Source organism: Filicampus tigris, chromosome 1, assembly GCF_054856515.1.
Source record: "Filicampus tigris isolate MCC_2025a chromosome 1, RoL_Ftig_1.0, whole genome shotgun sequence".
Taxonomy (NCBI): domain Eukaryota; kingdom Metazoa; phylum Chordata; class Actinopteri; order Syngnathiformes; family Syngnathidae; genus Filicampus; species Filicampus tigris.
Genome location: NC_141217.1, coordinates 38414091 through 38426002, shown reverse-complemented (window position 1 = coordinate 38426002; position 11912 = coordinate 38414091). Strand labels below are relative to the sequence as shown.

The following is an 11912-nucleotide window of genomic DNA, read 5'->3' as shown; positions in this document are numbered from 1 at the left end:
AGAGAGACTGATGACAGCCTGCAGCCCCCAGCGCGGGCAGAACTCGTCGTCGTCGTCTCCCAGACTGCAAGGAGGGAGAGAGCCGTAAGGTGCGCGTTGCGTTGCGTTGCGTTGCGGTGCGAGGCGGTGCGAGGCGGTGCGAGGCGAGGCGAGGCGAGGCGAGCCGGTGGCCGACGATGAGTCCAGTGTGAGCGACTGGCTCCAACCCGCTGCGCCGGTCGGTCGAAGGAGCCGCCGCACAAACAGGTGGGTCTCAGCAGCATCTGAACACGCTCAGCGACCTCAGCCTCGCTTGCCTTTCCGCTAGCAAGGACTACATTCTGACATTCTCGCAAAATTGATCATTCTTTACAAACTCACCCATTTGATTTACAAGCTCACCCTCGCTCAGGCGACGCTTTTGCTGAAAGTTTCCCCAATGAAACAGGTGCATCCATCATAAGGTGAGAAAGGAGGAGGGTTGTTTTTCACGTGAGTGCGAAGGCTTGTTTATCTCTTGAGTGACGTGGAAAAAGACGACTGGGACTTGGGGAAAAGCATGGCCTCTCTGCGAGGAGTCAATGTGTCTGATACGGCGTTCCCCCCGGTGGAAATCATGCATGTGTCCCTGGAAGAGCGAGTGGGTGGAGTGGGAAGCGTTTCAGCGCTTGCCGCCGCTATCGCAGCCTTGTTTGGAAAGCAAAGGGGGGAAAGATAAAGACGGCGCCGTGCGGTTTTTAATGCTGCGCTTTAGGCGGACAGCTCACTGCGTGTGGACACAGTTGTAATGCGACAAGAGTCTGGCAAATCTGGAGGTGTTTACATTTCACATATTGCCTGTTTTGCGGCAGATTAGTGTGAGCCTTTTGTCACAGACGCAAGAGAATAAAACTGCATCCACCCTTGTTTGTTGTTGCATCCGCGAGAGGCAATCTGTGTAGTACAAGATTCCCTAATCTGCATCAGAAGGTGCCTAAAAATACTGTATTGGCTTTATTCCGTCGGAATATTTTGTTATTTTGGCGTGTTGAATGCTTGATGGGTGACATTTGCGAATAAGGCGAGTGGGCTAGAATTCATTTCTTATCCGGCATCCAAATCGCTTTTCGATTCAGCCACTTCTCGGCCATGTTAGACTTCTGGTCTCCTGTGCCGCTGTTGCATGATGGACTGTAATCTGTGCGTGATGGCAGCGTGTCGGCGTCCAGAAAGAATGAATGCAACTTGTAGGAGTGGGCTCTTTTTCAACTTGAATGAGGCCTTGTTTTGTGTTCAAGCGGAAAGGTGGGAGGCGTTAGTAAATGGGTCCACATGACTAGATGAGATTTCGCAGGCACACTTGATCTCGGCTGCCCCCGTGATTGAAACGTTGCCCTTCGGTTTTTGAGATTCTGGATTGGGATTCCGCGCCCGCCGAGTGTCAACCCGTCAAGCAGTTTTGTCATTTCGCGGGATCAGTGGCAGCTCCCAAGTGACCCCGCCGCGTCTTTTGATCAAGCATCCATCCATCCATCCATCCATCCATCCATCCATCGCCGCCTTCACGCTGCTCCCACCAGATTTGGAATGTTTGTCTCTTCACTTTGAGTGAGCACTACACCCCCTCCCACCTGCAGCGCATCACCGCTCTGGTCACCACAGAAACGGCTGATTCAGGAAGGGTGGGCGGGTGTCTCAGAGTTCTCGCTGCCGCGCTCCATACGGCGCTTTCACAGTGCGCTTGAGCTTGTGTGTTGCTTTTATGTGCCTGATATGCTGACAGCTCAGGTGGCTCACTCGAATGTTGCACAATGATGTCAACGCAACAAAGACTGTTTGTTCGTTTCTCAAAGGGCCTGCATGGTGTTTGGCTGGGTTACCTTGTTAATATAATATTCGGCATATGTTGACACATCTCAGTTTGGTTTTTTTTGGTTTTTTCACCTTGCTGAAATGGTTATTGCGGATTCTGACATCATCTCTCTTGACTTGTTTTAGTGCTCTCAGGTAGATTTTTTTTTTTTTTTTTTTCAGTCACCTGCTGTGTGTGTTTAGAGATGACACTACACTTATCAATAATGCACACTCCTATGACGCGGATATTAAATAATAGATATCCCATGACCTTTCTCTTATATAAGCAAGCGAAATCAGAACATGTGCGAGGCTGACAAATGACAGCAATTCAGAGATTCCGTCATGAAATGTCGCCGCTTCACCGCAAATGATAAAGAGCGGCTGTAACTGCGTTTTATTTTTTTTTCCGCCATCGTCATTTAATCCGCGTTGTGCCATGTTAAGGATTGCTTTTGTTGCCATGGCGATGGCTGGTACAGTCACTTGAAACAGCCGATTCTTCAAATAGTCAAAGCGACAAACTGAAGTTGTTTCCACCGCAGCTTATCCAAGCAGGACCCCGAGAGCTCGCCCTGCTGTGCGAAATCATATTAAAACGGGAATTTGTTCTCGCCGAGAAAGTTATGATGGAGAACAACTCGTTCCCCGCAGAGGCGCTTTTCCTTGAAGTTCAAATCCCAAACCTCCCGTTGATTAAAGTCATACTGTTAATATAACTTTGCGTCGAAATCATACAATCTACAGTCGCATTTAATTCAACGGAGCACAATGTCTAGTGGCTCTCGGTCGCTCATTTCAGAAAAACAAAACCAGTTGCAGCCCAATTGCTCGGATCTTTGCTTTAATACTCCATGTAGGTAGAAATGTGATCCGGCTGCAGAGATTTCTCCACTGCGCAGTGTTGAGCCGTGACGCAGCCCGAGACTGCAGAGCCGCCATGAGAGTGGCGGAACAAAGAGCCCACACTGTCATCTCGGAGACCGACTCACCACAGATGATGACAAAGATGTGGCTTTTTTTCACAGCGGATCAAAGAGCTGCAGATTGGGAGAGTGGGACATGATACGCGGGGGCACCTGCAGCTTTCAGCGTGCGCACGGTAGGGGCCTCTGTGCGTGTGTACCCGGGGCCCACTTTGTTGTTTGGCCATCTACTGTCACACATAAAGATGCAGAGGCCAACATTCGTACTCAAGTAAGACTGCCGTTACTTCAGAATAATATGACTCAGGTGGAAGTAAAATGTAGTCCTCCGAGCGATTAGTATAAAACTACTCAAGTACTGAGTAACTTCTCTTTTTTTTTTTTTTTTTTAAATCAGAGAATGAATATCAAGTAGTCAAAAATATCAAATAGGCATGCGCAAATTCATATAGTGCCCAACAATTTGACTTTAACACACTGATAAATAAAATATTTAGAGAATAATACACAGCTTTAAATGAACTTTCTTTGTTTGTATGTGTAAAAAAAGGGAGAGATTACATATCGCCGCTGTGCTGAATAAAAACAAGTATGTCCGATTTCGTCACAAAAATTTTAAAAAATGAAAAAAAAAAATAGACATAAATGCTTTTCACATGACAGCGACGTTATAGAATTGTGTTCGCAAATATAACGTGGAGTTGCTGTGGGTTGAAATGTAGCCATTTTTGGGCAGACAGATGACGGCCCGTGACGGCCCTTTTTCATAGTCTGTAAAATCAACAGATTGAATGTGAGGCAATGCGATGGATAGTCTGCCACCACTGGCCGCCAGTCGCACGTCATTGTTGACAAACTAAAAGAAGTAGATCGCGCAAGCGAAAATGGAATAGTTGCTTACACTCCTTCATACTTCTGTGATCAATATACTGTGCTTGCAGTCTTAATGTGGGCCTGAGAAAAAGGCCTGATTGACTAGGATCTTAAATAACGGGTGCTAAATTTAGTATTTGGATTGTATTACACGTATGTTTGCGTTTTTCTGAAACGAGAACTGGTTTTTCATTTTTATTCTGCACTCCCATCCTGCCTCCCTGCTTTCTGGCACTTGGGTCTTCGATTTTTAGGCCACCCCCCCCACCACAAAATCTTGTCTAGCCACCACTGACAGAATCCTTTAGATTGGAGAAAAATATTTTAGGCGGAATATCTACGTATTAGATTACAGTATCATACACCGTGAATAATGTCACATGTCTGTACACAGCAAATTACAATTTCAGTCTTGAGTACAGCGGTGCCCAAGTGCGGTCCTCGAGCCTCTATCTAGCCTTGTTTTCTGTCTCCCTCCTCCAACAAACATGTTTTACTGTATGAATTTCATGTAAAGGAATGAAATTAGACCCCCAAACAAACTGTTACAATCTCTGACTGAAAACGCGAACCGTTTCTTTCTGTGTTCCCCCCCAGTTACTTTGAAAAGTCCTTTGCTCGTATGACATTTGTGTACCAACCTCGCTGGTCCTTACCACTCTGCCCATCTGGATCGGCCATCTGCTCCTTTTCCTCTCTTATTGTGCGACCTCATGGACAGTTGAAAGTATGGTCCTTTTACTGCATTTTGGGGCAAACAGAAGAAAAGGAGGTGAAGCCGAAGAACAGGAAAGGATGGCAGGGAAGTGCTTAAACTCGGCCTTCAAATTTGATTGACCGCAGCGTTAGTTCTGTTTTGTGGCAATGTGTGTCTCAGCATTTTCCGTACTATCTCTGGAGCCCCCAAAAATGCTGACTGTATCAATGTGCAGTTTATGCGTGGTGTGAGGGAGACTGCCCCCCGCCAAAAAAAATAAATTACAATTTGCATCCTGGGGGGAGTTGAGGGAAAGTCAAGGAGGCCGACACAGTTGTGCTGCATGCGGATTGATCCGCGCTCAGCCAGCCTGACAGCGGGATGTAAATATTGCGGCCGCCGCTGGTCACAATTGTTAATGGAGTTGAGGTAATCTTCTGCGGTGCTTCGCTGCCCCGAGGTTGCCGACTCACTTTATCTTCAAACTAGTGACATCATCGCTGGGATTCTTTTAGACGTGTAGGCGCACTCATTCAAAGGCCATTCGAAATAGCCCACGGCCAAGGAACACGTAATCAATCACACAATAAACCGGATGCGCCACCCACATGCATGTTACAATTGCATACGACAAATGTCAAAAAGGAGCAGCTTTTTCGCACTTTCTGAAATGTCTTTTTAATATATCACTCTATTTAATCTGAGATCAGATATTTTTTTCCACCGTCTATGAAAACGGTGGCCAAAGATGTGAGCAAAGACGGATGATGTTAACCCTCCCCCCTGGTGGCAGCCTTTATGAATTCTATCCCCTCGATGATTCATACTGATAGCTGCATCATAGTGCCACTACAAACTATCTTGTCACTACCTTTTCGTACCTTGCTCCCTTCATACGGATGCCTCTTTGTTAGATTTATTTCCGTAATATTTTAGTACTAATGGCATCACAGTCATCGAGCCCTGGCGCGTAGATCATTCAGAAGCTCCAAAAACCATCAGTGGCGCCGTCAGGCGTGACCTGTACCGCCGATGTCAAACTCAAGGCCCGGGGGCCAGCTGCGGCCCGCGACATCTTTTTATGCGGCCCGCGACATCTTTTTATGTGGCCCGCGAAGACAAATTATGTGTGTTGACGATGTGCGTCTTTGAAATTGTTTTCACTGTTTACACAACATATGAGATATTGCAAGCATTTGTTACAAATCCCTCCTTTAAAATACATTGAAAAATAGTTGAAGAAACTATTTACTGGCTTCTGACTTCAAATCTAGTTATCCATCAATCTGTTGGGTACATGTGATAATATAAAGCGATCATACATTTTGTATGGGTTCACAGTCGTAACGGCCCTCCGAGCGACACCATAACTAGAACTAGAGTTTGACACCCCTGACCTATACAGTGCATTTGTACTAACATGGTTTTGCTCAAATTCAAAGTTCCTTTAAACCTGCAAGATGAGTGCCTTGCTTTCAACTCCATTTGCTGTTTTTATGCCTTTTCGGGAAATGATAGATGGCTGTCTGGTTTTATGGCTTTATGGTTTGGAGCTGTTGCACCTGCTGCTGAAAATGTTTTCACATGGACAGATTTGGGTTGTTGTTTTTTTCTTAATGCCTGGTCTGGACTGAATTTGTAAAAAAAAAAAAAAAATACTCATAGCAGTCGACTACTTTAGCAAATATCTATGAGCCACTATAAAGATAAATATGAGCCACGGTACAACAAATGTAGATAATCAACAACAAGAACGCATGAAGCCTTAAATTGTGTATTTGAGAGGCTTTTGTACAAATGCAAGTACTTAACAATGTTTGTTTGTTTTCCCTACTTGAAATTGTAATTTCTCTAGATGACTTTGATTAGTCATGTCGAGAATGAAAATTGAGTTTTCAGCAGCAAAAAAATGAGCACTGTTCAGCCACTTTTCACCCTCGCGTGCAAGGTTCCTTCTTGCGCTTCTGCAGTCTAGAACAAAGGCGTGCAACTGGGGGCCTGCGGGCCACATACAGCACGCACCCGCATTCAGACGGGCCCCTGAAGTGACTTTGTGATTTCAATTCAACTATTATGGTGGTAGACAGCACATTGTTCAGCCCCAGACTCCTCCTCACTATTTGTGGAAGTAGCTATTACCAATTTGAGAACGTCGTGGTGAAATGTCCAATAAAAGTATTGAATGCCACAACGCATGCTGGGATGTGAACAGCGGTCGATCTCAACAAAGGTACAAAAAAAGTTTCTTTTTTTTCGTAAGAAGCCTTGACAGTCTGTTGAAAGTGCGTGAGGAGTTGTGCCTTGTGCTTCCTCCAAAAACTTTCAGTGCCGTTCAGCGCGTTGCAAATGTGTATGGTAACTTGGACAAGCAATGCTTGTTGACGCACATGTAGGAGAGATGCACCGGTTCTGTTTGCCGCCCTTACAGAGTGAATTGTCCAATGCTGCAATGTATCACACAGACAAGTAAATCTGCCAATTCATTTGGGGATATTGAATGTCATGCAGGATAAATAGTATAATATTTGAGTCTTTGAGCAAATTTTGTTGAAAAAAAAAAAAAAAAAAAAGCACAAACTGAGTTCTTGCACTTTGTTTGGTAATTTTGTGCTGTCCTTGAATGGTAATTTTTATGCACTACTGTAGAGCCCTTTGCACTGGGAAAAAAATAATCGCAGTGTGTGTATTTTGTTGTTTGCTTCAAACGCTTTGTTGTTGAGTAATAGCTTTTTCATACATGCATTTGAGCATGAAGATACTACACTTGACGTACACTGGTCCAATTAAAGAAACATGCACACATATTTTGTCCTTATTAAAAGTGGCATTTTTGTCACATGTCTGGATAAGAAATGTGCAGTCTTGACATGTCTGGATAAGAAATGTGCAGTCTTGTTGGCCCTCTGATAGCACTCATGAAAAATGGCGGCACCCCACATCATTCAAGTTGCCCCTACTGGGTCTACAACTTTGCCTGCAGCTTCTCTAGTGCTATGGTACATGCATTTTGAGTTTTCCTATCCGTCCGTCTCGCCCTCCCCAATAAAAGTTGAATTTACAAAGTCACTGTGACCTCACAAAGGCTGCCTCTGGACATCACTTAGCATCTAATAGGATAACGTGTGGAATGGATGTCATTTTATAGCCAAAAGGTCAGTTCACTGTGACAACATAATGTTCCACAAAACAGTCAGCTGCCTTCTATTTTGCCAGAAAAAGACATTTAAAACATTTGATGTTCCACTTGAGTCTTTCAGGGAAATAAATCACAGTTGACTAATGAACTTATTTATCACTGTTTAGAATTTGTAAAAAGACTTTTAAGAGATCAAAATGGTCAACTTTGAGACCCGTTCAAATATCAAGGCTCTTTTTTAAAACCTGTCCTTGATTTGTATTTGTACTCTTTCATGACCTCCCGCATGTCGCCCGGACTCACTCTTGATTGTGTTCCACCATCTTGCTGAGTGCATCCTGTTCCTGGTGGCGGCGGCTCGAGAATGACCAAGATGAGGCCGCCATCAGTCACTAATGGCTTTGGAGCAGTCAAGTACTGCACTCGCTCTGCGCAGTAGAGTTTCAATTGCACATTTGCCGAGACTTCACTGAGAAGATAGAACCTATGTTTCCTTCAGATGAGGTCGTCACTGTTAATTCCGCATTAAATCAAAGATGAACCAGCACGGAAAGTGCATTAAAGTATCAGAGTCGCTTTATTCCTATTCATTTTGGACGATTTTTCAGATGTTCTCAGAATTTAGAGACCCACTTTAATTGATTTTTGATACTAGACTAATGAGAGGGTATTAGGGTTGTTACGGTACACGTGGGTGTATTAATACGCAGAGCTCGGCAGTCCGTCCCTGGGCCGGACCGGTCGAAACCTCCGGCCTGGCCGGATGCCCATTTTTGGGGCGGGTGGTGGGGGCTGGACCGGCGAAAAAGGGTCAAGTGCCCAGCTTTGATTATCACGTTTTGATTAATCCAAGTACAACTGTTCGCGCTCTTCTTTCTCCGCTGCTCCACTCGCTTGCCATACGATGCATTCATGAACCTCGGAAACATAACAACTCGGCAACACACAAATCCGACCACAACACAGCTAACCCAATTCGTTACAATATGCTGTTCAACATTCAAAGATTTCAATGCCTAAAAAGTGTCTACAATTTCATAAAGACTTTTTAAACTTACTGTATTTTTTTTTCATTTCAAAGAGTTTTAATATAGTTAGCAATAATTGTAACTGTTATTGTATGTTTTTTTTTTTATCACCAAAAGTGTATACATGTACTGTAATGACAACTTGTCTTTAACTTGAATACTTAGGTGTGTCATAGGCTGTTGCTGCTGAGTGTTTAAAGATTTCAGTGTCTTAATAATTTACTAAATTAAGAGATCTTTATTGTTAGTGTATTTTTTATTCTGGTGTAATTCCTTAGAATATCACCCGAATGGTTCGCTTTTATTTATTTTTTTCAAAAAAATGTACCATTTACTTGTCATCTTTAATAATAGTATAGTATAAACATATTTTTTAAAAATCTGTTTTTTCGTACCGAAAATATGCCGAACCAAAGTTTCCAAAAAAACGAACCAAACCGAAATGTGATTTAGCGTACCGTTGCACCCCTAGTAATTATAAACTGTCGAAGCATTTCTCTTTCTTAGCTCCAGACAGACGGCGGTTTTGCGAAGCTTCTCTCATATTCAAAAGCTTCAAGGATGACTGCCTTCAAATCTGCAGTTCAGTCATGAACGGAAATTTTCTTCTTGTGAAGCCTTTTGTCTTATCACTTCTGTCGTTATCCTTTTATCGGCTTCAAGTCGCCGCACAAAACGTGCATCTCACTTGCCGTCCTTCCTTTCGGAAAAATCCCTCATCTATTAATTTGCGTGATATACTTCTTTTCTTCCCCAACTGAAAGCAGCGCTTATCTGCAAGATGAGCGGGTATCACAATTGTTCTGTTTAATACACATCCGTTCACACACCATTTCCATACTGTGCTGCAGAACATTTCAGTTCAACATCTTGTTGTGGCCCTTCAGTTATACAGGCGCGTTTCATCTCGTTCGTAAATAATGTTATGCGATCATGTCGCCAGCTTTTCACTTAAAGAGGAAGTCAACCCAAACATTGTCAACTGAAAAAGATGCTCAGGGCTCAGATAACGACCAGCCACGGCTCAGCTTCAGAAAACAGGTGAGCTGTGACTGGTTGTTACCTGAGCCGTGAGCAACTGTGATGTCATTTTCAGTCGACACAAGTGACAAAAAGGCCGCCCCCAGAGACGGCTGAATTTTGCTATACTCCATCAACGCAATATTAATCACAATGTCTTGTTTTAACTAATGGGCCTGCATAGAACATATTCTTGAAAAAAAATATGTTTGGGTTGACTTCCCATTTAAACTTTGCGGCATCACATTTTAATAATGTGACACTGCTCACGGGTCAGTGAAAAGGCTCCTTAAGAGAGATAATAACCTCACTTGTTCAATATTCCGTTACCATTGTCCTCTCAGTTATTGTGGTGGAAATGTTTTAGAATTTCAGTGAGATAGCCAAGCAAGCATATCAATTCTTTGCATAAAGGTGTGATCGCGTCAGAATCTTTGTTCGCCTTTAGCTTTTTTCATCTGCGCCCTTCGTCCTGCCATTGTCTGTTCTCATCATGTCACAGTCAACTTTTTGGGCTTGTTTGTCCATGTTGGAACAAGTAGTGTGAGTCATTACTTGATTACACTGGAACACAAAAGAGCTTGTCGCAAAAAAAAAAAAGAAAAAAAAAAGGGGAGTAGAATGAATCATACCCAGAGTGGCTCTTCGCTCATTTTAATTTTGGGTCTAAACCAAATTCATTCTGATGAGTATTTTAACCTTTCTGGGAACCTGAAAAGATGACTTGTTGTTTTAGTAGCTCATTTGAATAGAAGTAGCTTTGGTTTACAGTGCAATGAAGCATCCGAAAATGTCATCCACCCCGAGATGGTCGACACATCTGCAGCTTGGTGTTCCGCTGGTGTTCCGCTGGCCTTTGTCAGAGCTTTCGGCCAGATGAAAATTTGAACTTTGCACATGAGGTCACAAATAAAAAGCATTAAGGACTGTCTATTGTGTTGATCTCCATCCATCCATCCATTATCTATACCGCTTCTCCTCACAAGGGTCGCGGGGCGTGCTGGAGCCTATCCCAGCTCTCTTCGGGCAGTAGGCGGGGGGACACCCTGAATTGGTTGCCAGCCAATCGCAGGGCACACAGAGACAAATAAACATCTGTGTTGATCTCATTCATTGATTTTATTATTGTAAAGAACATTTTTGACTTGACAACTGAACTGTACTGTACTCAGGCGATGATTGTCACATCGGGAGCCCGCGCACGGCTAGTGGGAACCGTAGCGCAAGTTGAAAATCACTGACCTCGATTGTCTTCTTTGTTTGTCTGGAAATTTCATGACATCTTTTAATACGTAGGACTCGCGTTTCTCCTTTTCTTGATGCTTTCTCGCACGCTATGTAAGTGAAGAGAGTGTAGTGGGCAAAGCAACAGACTTGATCATGTGAGAGTTTTTTTCTACTCTGGGCTTAAAGTTTAACCTTTCAAAGAGTATTTGGCCAGCGGGTGTTTGTTATTTTGGGCATTGTTGTTTCATGAAAGGACAAAAATGGATTCAAGTCGACACCATACTACTGTTTCATAACACATACACACACACACAATCATTTTAGGTGAAAACACTGCAAATTGGTAAAGTTGAACAGTGAAGTTGGTCTAACGCTACTGCACCACAATGTGGTGTGTCCTGGCTGGTCCGGCAATATTCTTGACCACTGAAGCAGGTGAACCTTGGTCGCCATGGCGATGACAGACACCCCCTCCTCCTTATTGCAATTCCATGTACCATTCAAATAATTGTGAAGTTATTTCTATCCCACTGTTCCAAAGCATATCGTGTCTAGTTTGTCACCAGAAGACAAACTCGCCTAATGCGCACATGCATGGCAGCCCATAAATTGGCCCTTAAAGCGCGTTGCATAAGCACACACCCGCTACAGGTCGACTTACAAAACTCCTTCTTGAAATGAACCAGAATTATGTTCTCCTATATTTTAGCACTTCTCCGACGTGCTCCCTATTCCTGCTGTCCATTTGCGAAATTATGCCAAGAAAATGATCTATCGTTGCCCTTTAAAGAAAGTCAGTTCTCGTTATCAATGCACTCAGGAGAAAGTCAACCAGTTCGACGCCAGTTGAGAATTTGGCAAAGTAAAGGAACAAACCAAATGAAAGAGTTCAGACTTCGAAGGCCTCTACAGTAAGTGCCTTTCAGTGTGAAAACGTTGTGCACAGTCGTATGTGCTCCAGTCCTGTTCTAAGCCATGATGTGTTTTCTGTGACCAGTGGGAGGACGTGTAAAAATGCATAGCAACAGACTCTCTCTTCTGTCCTCTTTTTCACAAATGCACACTCCCACGAACACACACGCACACGCACACAATGATAACAGCCTCATAAACCCTCAAGCAAAACATGTAAACAGCTTCACACAAGACAATTTGTTTCCGCGTGTGAACAACAGTCAAGGGAGCGCACACAC

The 11912-nt window shown here is 43.7% G+C and overlaps 1 protein-coding gene across 2 annotated transcripts in view; it reads left to right on the top strand.

Moving 5' to 3' along the window:
* The window catches only part of LOC147153999 (prickle-like protein 2), a 35799-nt gene continuing 23887 nt past the window's right edge, over positions 1-11912 (top strand). For both annotated transcript variants that reach the window (XM_086039081.1, XM_086039071.1), the window contains exon 1: positions 1-246. The gene's annotated coding sequence lies outside the window, so the exon portion shown is untranslated. The remainder of the gene's footprint in view (positions 247-11912) is intronic.